This window comes from Aotus nancymaae, unplaced genomic scaffold, assembly GCF_030222135.1.
Source record: "Aotus nancymaae isolate 86718 unplaced genomic scaffold, 86718_ANA_hifiasm-v0.15.2.pri h1tg000014l, whole genome shotgun sequence".
Classification (NCBI taxonomy): domain Eukaryota; kingdom Metazoa; phylum Chordata; class Mammalia; order Primates; family Aotidae; genus Aotus; species Aotus nancymaae.
Window position 1 is genome coordinate 83,895,893 of NW_026988425.1, and position 10,485 is coordinate 83,906,377.

Consider the following 10,485-nt stretch of genomic DNA (forward strand, 5'->3'; position numbering starts at 1 on the left):
GAGAGAAATAATAGTCCATAACTTATAAAGACTTTTTCATTTTTTAAATAAGTATTTATTTACTTAGTGTCTACTCTGTGTGTCAAATACTGTGAGAGATAAAATATCACCTCCAAGAAATATAAAATCTAGTAGCAGGACTAAAACATCAGCATAAATAAGTGCGATGTTTGGTAGAACATATAAGGTTCATAACTGAGGTATAGAAAAAGTTATATGAATGTTGAAAGGTGGGAAATATAATGTCCAACCCGTGAGGTAGCAAGTGAGTTGATTCAGCAAAGATTCCACGGATCAAGTGGCATTATACTTGTGGTGGTTTTTTTCAGGATGAAATAAGTCAAATGTAGAGGAATGAGGAGCACGGCAAAAGCCCTGCTTGACAGAGCCACTGAGGAAGTAAAGAAGACCAGGAATTGAAAAGTTTTGGAAAATACAGAATGCTTGTGTGTGGGAGAACATTGAATCCCAGGTTAAAGGGCAGTCTCATTCAATTCTATTCAGCAAATATGTATCAAGCAATACTGTATGTGTTCTGCTAAAATCTGTGAATATAAAACAATCAAGACAACAAGTTCTCAATCCTCAGGAATTCATTTTGTCGATACAGATGTCAGAGAAGTCAGGAGTTGAATAAACTAGGTGAATTATTGGATACTTTTGGTCAGAGGAAATTTGGGTTATAATTTGGAAGCAGTAATATAAAGGTGGTGTTTAAAATAAACTGGAATAGAAAAGACTTGGGCAATACACTCTCAAAAGTCAGCATTCTCAATTTTATTTTATTCAATTCTGGAAAGGACATCTCTTAAAAGAAGAAGAAAAGGAAATGTACCAAATTACGTTTACAGGCTGGTGGAGAGAACACATCTAAGTGGAGTGAGGCCTTTTGTTTTTCTTCAGGAATCCCAAGTTAATGTTATAATTTCATTTAAGTGAAGGTAATTCTGACACGGAGTAGTCAGTAGAAAGATTTATTTTTTAATATGCACAACTGCATGCACTAATGAGGGCAGAGGCATGACGCCAGATCCTGAAAACACCAGTGTTCCTGCCCTCTCAGGAGACTGTCTCAGCAGCTCAAGATCACAGCAAGAGAAAATAAGTGATACCAAGGATTTTGGTAAGCGGGTGAGAGTGATGGAGGAGAGGAGGAAAAGAGAGAGGTTATGCTAAAATTGAAGAATGGAATAAATCTATGTAAAATTAAAATTCATTCTTAACAGTTTCACAGTTAGGAAATATGACACACTTGAATGCCAAATGATTGCTCTAAAATTCTGCTGCTGATCTATTAAAATGATTTAACTTTTCTCCATATGGTACGCAGAATTCTAGGATGTCCCACAAGATAACCACCCCTGATGAACAAGCTTTGTTTAATCCCTTTTCCTTCAGGGTGGATCAAACTTGTGAATATGAAGATGTCTGTCTTGTGAGTAAATTATATCATATGGCAAAATTGGACTTTTGTCAAATGTAAGTTTGATTCCTCTAGTCAGCTGACTTTGGGCCAATCAGAAGTGGATTATCCTGGGTGAGCCTGACCTAGTCAGGTGAAACCTTTGAAAAAGGGTTCAGGAATAAGAAATGCTCTCTGCTATTGAATTTGAACAAGAAAGCCACACTGAGTTATATAGCTGCAAAGAAAGAATATTCCAGTAACCATATCAGCTTGCAAGAGAATCTGAAGCCTCAGAGGAGATGCAGCTCTGATTCACACCTTGAGCACTGCCTTGTCAGATCCTGAGCAGAGCACCCTGCTAAGCAGAGTTCAGATTTTTGACCTACAGAAACTGTGGGATAATAAATGTTTTAAGTTGCTAAGTTTGAGATAAATTGTTATACTGCAATAAAAAATGTGTTTACTTACTTGAATAAATATTCTGAGGGTGGGAAGATACATATGTAAATGCTTTTATTTAAAAAAAATGAAAATTCATTGATTAGTCAACCTAAAAGTATTTTAGCTGGTAGGCTTTCTTTCCCTACAACTGGCTCTTATTCTTAAGAGTTAGGTGTGGTTTAAGATTGAGCATACCATCAAATGAGGGCATCAAATTGCCATTGAGTACAGTGACAGAGAAAAAAAAAAATCTCTTTATATCACTTAATTATCATTGGGAAATTATTATTGATTTCCTAAAGAGAGGAAATGAGCTATTTTGGGCAGAATTGGACTTGTATTTCTTGACAAAAGTTATCAGTTAACTGTCCATTTTTGAGGTACAACTGTGTAACTTATGCTGTCCCTTTGTTTCTGTCGTTAAAATATTCTCTTGGCATTGCACTGAAGAATGTGATGAAGAATGGAAAATATCATTTGTGTGTTGTATAGACAAAGATATCATGGTCATTAGTTTGGGGCAAGCATAGTATTTGTCGAGAAATGAGTTCCACTCTGCCTTATCTCAACTTTCTTCCTTGATTCCTGGAATAATAAAAATGGATTTTTGAAAAGAATAAGGAAATGAACAGAAACATTATAATCAGAATAAAGCTCCAGAGTTCTGCTAAAAACCAACTTGGCAATCTTAGGAATCAGGAAAACAGAGTTGTTCTTTGTCAGTAAACTAGCATATGGAATAAGGGTGTAAGAAGTGGTTCAATGTAACAGTAGAAAGGTTTATTTGTCTCATATATGTGTCATCAGGAGGATGTGTTTGATAAGTGGTTTTCTTTATCTCTCACTTCAGCAGGCTGGACATGAAGACTAGTGCCTCATTTTTATCTGTAAGGAGTGAAAAACAGAAAGGAGCAGAATCACTGAAAATCTGCATTAGGGGCTGAGAGGAGAGAGAAGAACTCAAATGGAGAGGACAGGGTAGTGAGAAGGGAAAGAATAAAACAGGGAGCAAGAAAGAAGAAATCTCCCAATATCCTTCCTTAGTGACAGATTTTGTATCATTTACTGAACAGGAAAACTGCAGAACAGTTTGGCATTATTCTCTGACTCTATTTGGGTATTTGATCTTAAAATTTTAGAACTTTTGATAATGGACTGTGTTTTAAATTCTTTCAAACATTAAGAGTTTAAATAGATATAGAGGTATACCTTTCTATTAGTATTCTAACAGCCTCAAAAATGTGTATATCAACACATAGGATTTCAAGCGTTCTTATTGTTAAATTACAGATAATTGTAGATATACATATATGTATAGATATCAAAGTATACTGCAGGATTTTCTAATAAATTCTGATAAATAGTGCATATTTTATCATATTTAACAAAGTCATAAGTGTTCAGTAATCATTCTCTTTACTCTGATACTTACCTATTTACCCATCTCAGTTCATTTGTGCTGCTATAATAGAATATCTGAGACTGGGTATTTCAAAGAATATTTATTTTTGAACTATTTCTTTTTATTTCAATTGGTTTTTGGGGAACAGGTGGTATTTGGTTACGTGGATAAGTTCTTTAATGGTGATTTCTGAGATTTTGGCTCCCCATCACTTGAGCAGTATACACTGCACCTGATGTGTGGTCTTTTATCCTTCACTGGCCTCCACCCTTTCCCCAGAATCTCCAAATCCAACGTATCATTCTTATATTTTTTCATCCTCATAGCTTACCTCCCACATATGAGTGAGAACATACAATTAAAAACAGAAATTTATTTCTCATAGTTCTGGAGGTTGGGAGCCCAAGATAAGGATGCCAACAGCTTTGTTGGCACCTTCTGCCTATCAGCCTATAAAATAAAAAAAAAATTAGTTAGTTATGTCCAAGATATAATGGGGGTACAGGCATTGGGTAAGTGCTTCTATTCCAAAAGGGAAAAATTGGCGAAAACAAAGGGGCTCAGGCCCTATGGAAATCCAAAACCCAGCAGCGTAATCATTGAATCTTAAACCGCTTTTGACTTCATGTATTACAACCAGGCCACACTGATACAAGGGGTGGGCTCACAAGGCCTTGGACAGCTCTGCCCCTGTTACTCTGCAGTGTACGGCTCCCATGGCTGCTCTCACAGGTGGGCATTGACTGTCTGTAGCTTCTCCAGGCACATGATACAAGCTGTCAGTCGATCTACCATTCTCTGGGATCTAGAGAAAATGCACCTCTTCTCACAGCTCCACTAGGCAGTGCCCCAGTGGGGACTCTGTGTGGGGGCTCTAACACCAACATTTACCCTTTGCACTGCACTAGTAAAGGTTCTTCATGATGCCTCCATACCTTCAGCATACTTCTTCCTGGACATCCAGGCATTTCCATATATCCTTTGAAATCTAGATGGAAGCTCTCAAGCTTGAACTCTTGCTTTCTGTGTACCTTCAGGCCCAACACCACATGGAAGCCTCCAAGGCTTGGGGCCTGCACTCTCTGAAGCAATGTCCCGAGCTATACCTTGGGTCCTTTTAGCCATGGTTAGAACTGGAGTAGCTGGGACACAGGGTGCCATGTTCCAAGCCTGCACTGATCAACAGGGCCCTGGCCCTGGCACATGAAATCATTTTTCCCTCCTAGGCCTCCAGGCCTGTGATGGAAGGGGCTGCCACAAGGTATGTAAAATGCCCTGGAGGCATTTTCCCCATTGTCTTGGCTATTACCATTTGGCTCTGATTATGTAAATTTCTACAGCCTTGAATTCCTCTGCAGAAAATGTTTTTTTTTTTTCCTACTGAATGGTCAGGCTGCAAATTTCCAAACTTGTATGCTCTACTACCCTTTTAAATACAAATTTTAGTTTCAGGTCATTTCTTTGTTTATGCAAATGAACACAGACTTTTAGAAGTAGCCAGGTCATATCTTGAATGCTTTGCTGCTTGGAAATTTCTTCCACTGGTTATCCTAAATCATCTCTCTCAAGTTCAAAGTTCCACAGATCTCTAGAGCAAGGATACAATGTCACCTGTTTCTTTGCTAAAACATAGCAGGAGTAATCTTTACTCCAGCTCCTAAAAGTTCCCCAGCTCCATCAGACCACCTCAGCCTGGACTTCACTGTCCATATCACTATTGGCATTTTGGTTGCAGCAATTTAACAAGTCTCTAGGAAGTTTCAAACTTTCCCTCATCTCCCTGTCTTCTTCCGAGTCCTCCAAACTGTTTAAACCTCTGCCATTACCTTGTCCCAAAGCTGCTTCTACATTTTCAGGTATCTTTATAGCAATGCCCCATTTATTTGGTACCACTTTTATGTATTAGTTCATTTTCACACAATTATAAAGGACTACCTGAGATTGGGTGATTTATAAAGAAAAGTGATTTAATTGACTCACAGTTCTGCAGGCTTTATAGGAAGTATTGCTGGGAGGTCTCAGGAAACTTACAATTATGGTGGAAGGGCAAAGAGAAAGCAAGAACATCTTCACATGGCAGAGTGGGAGAGAGAGTGAAGGGGGAAGTGCTACACATTTTCAAACAACCAGATGTCATGAGAACTCACTCACTATCATGAGAACAGCAAGCAGGATATCCACCCCTATGATCCAATCAATACCCACCAGATCCCTCCCCTGACATGGGACTTACAATTCAACATGAGATTTGGGTGGTGACATAGAACCATTTCACTATCTATCAATTGATTTACATACTTAAAATTTAATTTTAATCAGGTCCTTACAGCCCCATAAGTAATATATGAATTATTTTATTCTGTAGGTGTAAATGTATACTCAGAGAGAGAAAATGATTTATTTTGACTTCATATCTGGTAGTCATCAAGGACCCAAATGTATCTTTCTAGGAGCATTATTTGAATGAATCAAAACAGCATCCAGATAAGAAATGGACTGATTTGATATTCTGTGTTGAATGTATGCATGTTTGAGTAGGGATGTATACTATACAACATAAAATAATATATGAGAGTATATCATGTTTACATAAATAATATAATAATACAGAATGATGTAATAAAGTTAGAGATTTGATTAGACTTAATTTTATTTATTCTGAGAGGAACATTGAAAAGCTGAAATTAATCAAAACTAAGTATGGAAAGTATGCTAACATTCTAAAAACCATGTTTAAAGAAAAATTACTTGTAATAAATAGAGAAATGCTTTATTAAAGAGCAACCTCCAATGGTATAGAGACCATTTTTGTTTTATTCAAAAATGGTTCTTGTTACATGGTAGAAGTTGAATATTTGCTTAATGAATTAATTTGTGAATGAATGAATGTTTAGACATAATGTCTGTCATTATTTACTTGAAGGAAGATAGATAATTGATTTATTTAGAAAGATAGTAGTAGAAATAAGAACTGGATATTACATTGAGAAATGTAGCTATATTAATATGATGAAAAAAATTCCCATGGTAAGTGCTTTTTTGAGGCTTTTTGAGTATTTGGGATTATTCCACTGCAAGAAGAGTCTTTGCCATGTAAAAGATCTAATTAAGTCCCACATATTTATCTTTGTTTTTATTTTATTGCATTTGCTTTTGGGTTTTCGGTCATGAAATCCTTGCCTAAGTCAATATCTAGGAGGGTTTATCTAATGTTATCTTCTAGAATTTTTATAGTTTCAGGTCTTAGATTTAAGTCCTTGATCCATTTTAAGCTGATTTTAGTATAAGGTGAGAGATGAGAAGTCAGTTTTATTCTCCTACATGTGGCCTGCCAATTATCCCAGCACCATTTGTTGAATAGGATGTCCTTTCCCCACTTTATGTGTTGGTTTGCTTTGTGAAGATCTGTTGGCTGTAAATATTTGGGTTTGTTTCTGGGTTCTCTATTCTGTTCCATTGGTCTATGTGCCTATTTTTATAGCAGTTGCATGCTGTTTTGGTGATTATGTCCTTGTAGTATAGTTTGAAATCAGGTAATGTGATGCCACCAGATTTGTTCTTTTTGCTTAGTCTGGCATTGTCTATGAGGGCTCTTTTTTGGGCCCATATGAATTTTAGGATTGTTTTTTGTAGTTCTGTGAAGAATGATGGTTGTATTTTGCTAGGAATTACATTGAATTTGTAGATTGCTTTTGGCAATACACTCATTTTCACATTATTGATTTAACCTATCCATGAGCATGAGACGTGTTTCCATTTGTTTGTGTCATCTGTGATTTCCTTCAGCAGTGTTTTATAGTTTTCCTTGTAGAGGTCTTTCACCTCTTTGGTTTGGTATATTCCTAAGTATTTTATTTTATTTTATTTTATTGCAGCTATTGTAAAAGGGATTGTTTTGTTGATTTGATTCTCAGCTTGGTCACTGTTGGTGTATAGAAAAGCTACTGATTTGTGTACAGTAATTTTGTATCCAGAAACTTTGCTGTATTCTTCAGTCAGTAGAGTGAACAGACAGCCCAGAGAGTGGGAGAAAATCTTCACAATCTATCCCTCTGAGAAAGGGCTAATATCCAGAATCTACAACAAACTCAAATTAGCAAGAAAAAAAACAATTCCATCAAAAAGTGTCCTAAGGACATGAATAGACAATTCTCAAAAGAAGATATACAAACAGCCAACAAACATATGAAGAAATGCTCACCATCACTAAAAAAACCACAATGCGATACAACCTTACTGCTTCAAGAATGGCCATGATCAAAATATAAAAAAATAGTAGACATTGGCATGGAAGCTGTGAACAGGGAACACTTCTACACTGCTGGTGGGAAATGTAAACTAGTAAAACCATTAAACCACTATGGAAAACAGCCTGGAGATCCCTTAAAGAGCCAAAAGTAGAACTACCATTTGATCCAGCAATCCTACCACTGGGTATCTACCCAAAGGAAAAGTCATTATACGAAAAAGGTACTTGCACATTCCTGTTTATAGCAGCACAATTTGCAATTTCAAAAACATGGAACCAACCCAAATACCCATCAATCAACAAGTGGATAAAGAAACTGTGGTGTATATATACAATGGAATGCTACTCAGCCATAAAAAGAATGCATTTATGGCATTCGCAGAGACCTGGATGAGATTGGAGAGTATCATTCTAAGTGAAGTAACTCAGGATTGGAAAAGCAAACATTGCATGCTCTCATTCCTAACTGGTAGCTAAGCTATGAGGATGTAAAGGCATGGGAATGACACAATGGACTTTGAGGATTTGGTGGAATAGTGGGGAAGGGTGTGAGGGATAAAAGGCTACAAATTGGGTGCAGTGTATACTGCTCAGGTGCAAAATATCACAAATCACCACTAAAAAACTTATGTACCAACACCACCTGTTTCCCTACAACCTATGGAAATAAAAATAAATATTTTGTTTAAAAAAGAAGAGTAGCATATAAAGTTATGTATTTCAATTTAATTACCAAAAGCTATTTAGCTAATAGCAGAATACTTTACAGGTAAAGTATATGCCATAGACATCTGATGTTATTCTGTGAAAACTTGGATGATTACCAATATTCTTAAAATAATTTCTATGACTTGAAGTGAAAGACTAAAGAATGGATTCTATTCTTGAGTTGAAATACAGTATATGCTACTTCATGAATAGGTAAGGGTTGACTAGAATTACAAATTAGTGAGCATAGATAATTCTAAAAAATCTCAAGAATTAAAAAAAATCCCATATTCTTGATCAATCCATACGAAGATGCAAGCTTCAGATTTGGATCAGAGGGTAATAGTAATTATGGATAACACACATAGTAGACCCTTCTTTCTGGGAGAAAAAAATGTTTTGATGACATATCAATAGTTGTTGACCTTCCTTTTCATATTTTCTTGTTTATGGGTAAAACCTATTGAAGTATTGAATATATCAGGAGTTTGCATATAGAATAATCTTAGTGGAGCCTAATTTCATCTTTCACAAAATTGAATTCAGAAAACAGCAACATGCCTTAGGAGTTAAAGGGATAGTGAATTCCAAATATGTTCCCTGGTTAGTCACCAAAAGAACACATTTTTAGGCCTGTTTACTTTTTCTTTGATGATTGGTTTCTTTAAATATATAGCAAACCAAATTGATTTTGTAGAGAGTTAATGTCATCACTCAAATCATTTATTGAAGACAAATCTGTACAATGCAAATTAAACATAATATGAAACTTAATACTTACACTGACAGATATATATGTTTTTAAATTTTTGAACACAAAAAATCTATTAAATAGCAATAATTTATGCATAAAAACATGCTGAGAGGGCTAATTTTATGAAGCAATAAGAATTTTATTGTGGGAGTCCCGATGTAATATTTTTTTGGCAGGGTAGAAAAGCTATAGACTTATTTTCCTAGAAAAAAATTACACAGACTTAGACATATTTTTTTGATCCAGTGAGTGAAACTCAGGGTTCAAGTTAGTTTAAAGTTTTGTGGTGGATATATTTTATATAGTAAATAAAATACCTGCCAAAGAGTATCATTCTAAACAGAAAATGGGGCCAAAATACTTTTGAAAAAATTCAACTGAAAGCCTATAGTATTATAGTATATATTTCTCACTAGTATTTACTGAAACTAATGTATTGCATTATCATTGCTTCAATATTTATGAGTAGTTGAAGGCTCAGTTTGCCACTGAATGGAGAAATTCTGAACTTTCTGTTTAGCACAAGTTTCAGAAAAAGTGCATCTTTCTCATTGCTTATTTTGACAGACAAAGAAAGGCCATCTGAGGCATTACAGAAGCAACAGAACAAAACTCATAGCTATAGTTTCTGGAGAAATGTATCTTAAGATATAAATAAATGACCCCTTTTCTGACTAGTTGTTTGATAACATGGTAATTTTTACTTAATTTTTCCATCTAAAGAATGGCTATATCACAAATAGCATGGATGAAAATGCTATATCACAAATAGCATGGATGAAAATAATTTATAGGATAATTTAGAGTGCTCTATAAGCACAGGATGTTCTACAAATGCTCAATAATTAAAAGAGTGGCTCATTTTAAATATAAATCAAGTATGTTAGGGGAAGAAGATTCCAGGAAAGAAATCAGGCAAAGTGCCACCACATCAGAGCTCTTGGCAGATGTTTCAGCAGCAGCAAGGTGTGGTACTTTCTTTATCAGCTCTTCTACAAGGTATGATGGGGCTCATCCACAGGACATGAGACAGACTCCAGATTACTCTTTAGAAGTCTCAGACCTTACCTAATGACAAGATTTCTAACTGAAAAGAAGTATTACACATCTAATCAGAGTGATAGTCTTCAAAAAGTTTTCAAGTTAGTAGGGAAGGCAGGCTCTTAAATATGTCTTAATGATGCTTTGCAAAGAATGGACAGATGGTCAGGAGAGCCATTTTAGCTCATCCTGGTTGGAGGTGGAGTTTGTCAGTGTTATTAGTCCATTTTCACACTGCTGATAATGACATACTCAAGACTGAGCAATTTACAAAAGAGAGAGGTTTAATTGGATTTGCAGTTTGATGTGGCTGGGGAATCCTTGCAATCATGGTGGAAGTCAAGGAGGAGCAAGTCATGTCTTACATAAAGGACAGCAAGCAAAAAGAGCTTATGGAGGAAAAATCCCCCTTATAATAACCATCAGATCTTGTGAGACTTACTATCATGAGAACAGCAAGGGAAAGACCTGCCCCTATGATTCAA